This window comes from Trichosurus vulpecula, chromosome 3 (genome assembly GCF_011100635.1).
Source record: "Trichosurus vulpecula isolate mTriVul1 chromosome 3, mTriVul1.pri, whole genome shotgun sequence".
Taxonomy (NCBI): Eukaryota; Metazoa; Chordata; class Mammalia; order Diprotodontia; family Phalangeridae; genus Trichosurus; species Trichosurus vulpecula.
In genome coordinates, this window is record NC_050575.1 from 125,806,105 (window position 1) to 125,811,791 (window position 5,687).

Consider the following 5,687-nt stretch of genomic DNA (forward strand, 5'->3'; position numbering starts at 1 on the left):
TACTTTTGCAATCATGGAGACAATCTCCAGATAAAATGAATATTCAACAAAACCAAGACGAGACACCAGTGAATTCCATTCCATTAAGAATTATGGGATCACATGACCAATAAGATAAAGGACTAGAATTTTTCTCTGATTCTCATCGACTCTCAAACCTATCCCAAAGATATTTTAAAGAATATTTTTCCCAATTATGTATAAAAAGTTTTCAACATTCATTTTAAAATAATTGAGTACGAAATTCTCTTCCTTCATTCCTTCTATCTTCATTCATAAGGCAAGCAATTTGATATAGGCTATACAAGTGCAGTCATGCAACATATTTCCATTAGTCATGTTGTGAAAGAAAACACAGAACAAAAAAAACTCCAAGAAAAATAAAGAAGCTAATAAGGGTATGCTTCAATTTGCATTCAGACTCCATCAGTTCTTTCCTCAGAGCTGGATGCATTCTTCATAAGTTCTTTAGAATTGTCTTGGATCACTGTATTGCTGAGAATAGCTAAGTTGCTCACAATTGTTCATTGTACAATATTGCCATTACTATGTATGATGTTCTCCTGTTTCTTCTCATCCCACCCTGCATCAGTCCATGTAAGGCTTTCCAGGTTTTTCTGAAAGTATTCTGCACATCATTGTTTTGTAGTACCATAGTATTCCATCACAATCAAATACCAGAACCTGTTCAGCTAATCCCCAACTGATTGGCATCTCCTCGATTTCCAATTCTTTGCCACAACTAAAAGACCTGCTATAAATATTTTTGTACATATAGGTCCTTTTACTTTTTTTTTATCTCTTTGGGATATATACCTAACAATGGCATTGCTAGGTCAAACGATACGCATGTTCCTATAGTCCTTCGGGCACAGCATCAAATTGCTCTCCAGAATGGTTGAATCAGTTTACAACTCCACCAATAGTGCATTAGTGTCTCAATCTTCCCACATCCCCTGCAACATTTGTCATGCTCCTTTTCTATCGTAATGGCTAATCTGATAGTTATGTGGTGGTACCTGAGTTGTTTTAATTCACATTTCTCTATTCAATGGTGATTTAGAGTATTTTTTCATATGATTATAGACAGCTTTGAATACTTCAACTGAAAACTGCCCTTTCATATACTTTGACTATTTATCAATTGGGGAATGGCTCTTACTTTTATAAATTTGTTTCAGTTCTCTTTATATTTGAGAAATGAGGTCTTTATCAGAGAAACTTGCTATAATTTTTGTTTTTGCAGTTATGAATACTACGTATTTCCCAGCATCCTATTTCCTCCCTGATTATTCTACTCTCTCTTTCTCCTCTTATCCTGTCCACTCTGGTTTGAACTGGGAAAAAAACAGTTTAAAATTGTTGAAAACAGTTTGAACTGGGAACAATCAGTTTAAACTAGTTGAAACTGGGTTTGAACCAGAAAAAAACAGTTGAAACCAGTTGAAACCAGACAAAACCAGTTTAAATGTGTTGAAATAGGTTGATAGGAAAAAAAAAACCACTTTAAACCAGTTGAAACCAGTTTGAACCAGAAAAAAACATTTAAATTGGTTTTAACTGAAAAAAAAAAACAGTTAACTGGTTGAAAACAGTTTGAACTGGAAAAAACAGTTTAAACCAGGTGGAAACTGGTTCAAACTGGAAAAAACCAATAAAAAGTCAGATTAGACTTGTTTAAAGGGGGAAAAACATCATAAACCTGGGGATAAAACAGCTTAAATTGGGGGAAAAAGCAACTTAAAACTGTTTAAAGCAGAAAAATATTATTCAAGCCTCTAAACAGAAGGGAAATATCAGGTAAAACCAGTTTAAAGCAGAAAAAAAAATGGGAAAAAATGAACAAAAAAATAGGTAACGATGGAAACAATGTTTAGACCCAGTTTAAAGCAGAAAATAAGAGTTAAAAACAGAAAAAAACACATTAAAGTTTAACCAGTTTTTACCAGTTCAAACTCATTTCACACGGTTTAAATTAATTTTTTTCCATTCAAACCAATTAGGTTTTAACTTTTTTTTTTCATTTTTACATGGTTTTAACTGGGTTTTGCCACTTTATACTGGATTCCACAGCTTTTTTTCCACTTTAAACTGGTTTTAACTGGTATTTTCCACTTTTAACTGGTTTTAACTGATTTTCCCTTCTTTACAGTGGTTTGAAATTTTTTTTTATACTTTACCCAGTTTTAACTGTCTTTTATTCTGGTTTAAACAGTTTCAACCTTTTTTTCCGGTTCAAACCAGCTTCAACTGTTTTTTTCCACTTTAGACTGGTTTCAACAGGTTTTAACTGTTTTTGTTTTTCACTTTTAACTGGTTTCAACTGATTTTGCCACTTTATACTGGTTTCCACTGCTTTTAACTGGTTTTATCAACTTTAAACTGGTTTCAACTGTTTTTTCCACTTTTAACTGATTTTAACTGATTTTTTCCCTCTTTACAGTGGTTTGAAATTTTTTTTGTACTTTAGCCAGTTTTAATTGGCTTTTATTCTGATTTAAACTGTTTTCCCCCAAGTTTATGACTTTTTCCACTTTAAATTTGTTGAAAAGTTTTTTATGCCTCACAACCAGTTAATTAATTAATTTTTTCCACTTTAAACAATTTTCAACCTGTTTTTTTCCAGTTCCTACCAGTCCAGACCTGTTCTGACCAGTTTCAACTGGTTCAGACTAGTTTCAACAGATTCAAACTGGTTTTCTCCAGTTCAATCCAGTATCGACCAGTTTCAGCTGGTTTTTCCCACTTTAAACTGGTTTCAACAGGTTTTAACTGTTCTTTTCACTTTTAACTGTTTTTAACTGGCTTTGCCACTTTATACTGATTTTTACTGTTTTTTTTTTACTTTTAACTTTTTGCCACTTTATACTGGTTTCCACTGCTTTTAACTGTTTTTTTTTTCCCACTTTTTACTAGTTTTAACTGGTTTTTGCCATTTTACACTGGTTTCCACTGCTTTTAACTGCTTTTTTCCACTTTAAACTGGTTTCAACAGGTTTTAACTGTTTTTTTTTTTATTTTTGACTTCTTTTAACTGGCTTTCCCACTTTATACTGCTTTCCACTGCTTTTAACTGTTTTTTTCCCATTTTTAACTGGTTTTTTCCACTTTTAACTGGTTTTAACTGTTTTTTTTCCACTTTTAACTGGATGTAATTGATTTTTTCCCTTCTTTATAGTGGTTTGAAAATTTTTTGTACTTTAACCAGTTTTAACTGGCTGTTTAGTTTAAACAGTTTTGACCATTTTCAACTTTTTTTCCAGTTCAAACCAGTTTCAACTGGTTCAGACCAGTTTAAATGGTTCAAACTGGTTTTTCTGGTTTAATCATGCTTCGACCAGTTTCAACTGGTTTTTTTCATTTTAAACTGTTTTCAACAGATTTTTTTTCACTGTTATCATTATATTTAAGGGAAAAGTGCATAACCAGATCAACTAAGAATTTACAGTTATGCTCCTTCAAAAGGAGATGCCCTTCCACCCAGTAACAGAAAGAACAAACTTTCAACTTTCAGCCCTAGTGATCAGCATGTTGTGGATAGTATTGAACATTGTGATTATGCAGGATCCTTATTTACACTGATAAATGTCCACTCTGACAAAAGAATGAAAGGCTAGGCACATCTAATTAATACGTTACCAGGGAATGAAACATCCTTGTGGTTTGCTACCTGCCTTTTGATGGTCCACCATTTACTTCGGAGCCTTTGTGGTGAACGGACACTGCTTCATCCCTCGGCTAGTAGATCCCAGTTTATATCATTTTCATCGGCCACATCAAGCTCTGCTATCCTCAAGATGAGATTGATTTCGTCCTCTTTGTCCACTCCGTCCCCCCCACTCTGTTTCCAGTTCAGGTAATTGAGCCACTTTGAGCGACATTGCTTTTCTGAGCGGGTTCTGACTCATTCAGCTACAGCTGCCCAGGATACCCCCTGTATGACGATGTGACCCGGCTCGGTGCTTGTCAGCCTTTTCTCCTCCTCTTCTGTCCACTTCCCTGTATTGCAGGTATCCTTCATCAGCTGGCGTCGATCTTTGACAGAGGATGCGCTTCTTGCAAGTGCCGCCCTTATTGTTGCCCAGTCATTGCCATGCTTTATTCGGAGCTCCCTAAGTTTTTCAATTTCTTCAGGAGTATACTTTCCCACATGGTTCCTGTCATCGTACATGCGAAGGACTCTTCTATATACTGCAAACAAAGGCCGGTTCAGACCCCACACTATAGTCCTGTAGAAATCTTTTCTTTCATCTTTTGACATCTCAAAGATGATTTCTGTGGCATCTTTTATTCCACATGCCTTTAGATAACGTTCAATATTACTCATTAATATGTCAATTTCTTCCTTTGACCATATTCCCTGCTTCCATTTATGCCCTTTGTTAGTTAGTGAATCCTTACCCTCTTTAGTAGTAAACCACGCTTGGCTAACAGCTGAAACCTCTTCATTGCCTAAGGGAGACACATCATCCAACTGTTCGTTCTGTGGGATCTGGATCTGTGTCACTGTTCCTTCAGTAATCTCATCATCTGCCACCTCCGTGGTAGCAGTCATAGTCATCTCAAACCTCTGACCATTTTCTGAAAGTGAAAGTGCAACAACTGATATGCAGGGTGTAGAATCCTCAATACTCTGGTCATCCTCGGAGGACAAACACAGTCTCTTGTTTGGAAGTTTAGTATTATCTTCTGAGTCTATTTCATCAGTCTCATTCTGAGGTTAACGAAGAATAAGGTTCTCTTCTGTGTCCTGGGTCAAAGTCACAGAGTTGACAGTTTCTACTGTCACTGTGTCAGACTCCTCTTCAACTGTGCTCATACTCAAATCTAGTTAAAAGGTGAAGCAGTTATTGCCCTTGCCACAGATTCAAGGTGCTTTTCCCTTGCCAGTAGTATTTCCTTCATGTTTACCAGATTGAGTTTCCTCCATGTTTCTAATTCTGGACTATTTTCCTGTTTTGGGTCTGGGCATTTTCTTTCAACAGATTTTAACTAATATTTTCACTTTTAGCTGGTTTTAACTGGTTTTTGCCACTTTATACTGGTTTCCACTACTTTTACCTGGTTTTTCCATTTTATACTGCTTTTAACGGTTGTTTCCCCACTTTTAACAGATTGAACTGTTTTTTCTCACTTTAATGTTGTTTTTCTGGTTTTACTCTTTTTTTTGTGCTCTAAACTGGTTCTAAACTTTTTTCCACTTTAACTGGTTTTACCTGTATTTTTGTCCAGTTTTTTTTCTGCGTTTTTCTGCTTTAAACTGGTTTTAACTGATTTTTCCCTTCTTTATACTGCTTTGAACAAGTTTTTCTGCTTTAAACAGTTTTAACTGGCTTTTTTTTCCAATTTAAACTGTTTCCCCCCCAGGTTAATGACCTTTTCTCACTTTAAACAGGTTGAATTGTTTATTCCCTCTTTCAACCAGTTCTATCTGGGCTTTTATTGGTTTTTTTCCAGTTCAAACCAGTTTCAAACAATTTAAAAAGGATTTTTCCATTTAAAACAAGTTTCAACTGGTTTTTTTCCCCAGTTCAAGCTGGTTTTGACCAGTTTCAACTGGTTTTGACTGGCTTTTTTCCACTTTAAACTGGTTTCAATTGGTTTTGACTTTTTTTTCTACTTTAAACTGGTTTCAACTGGTTTTACTTGTTTTTTTCACTTTTAATTGGTTTTAACTGGATCTTTCC

The 5,687-nt window shown here is 35.1% G+C and overlaps 1 pseudogene; it reads right to left on the bottom strand.

The window, feature by feature from the left end:
* Positions 1–1,151: 1,151 nt before the first annotated feature.
* On the bottom strand, positions 1,152–4,826 carry LOC118844515 (annotated as a pseudogene).
* Positions 4,827–5,687: the final 861 nt, after the last annotated feature.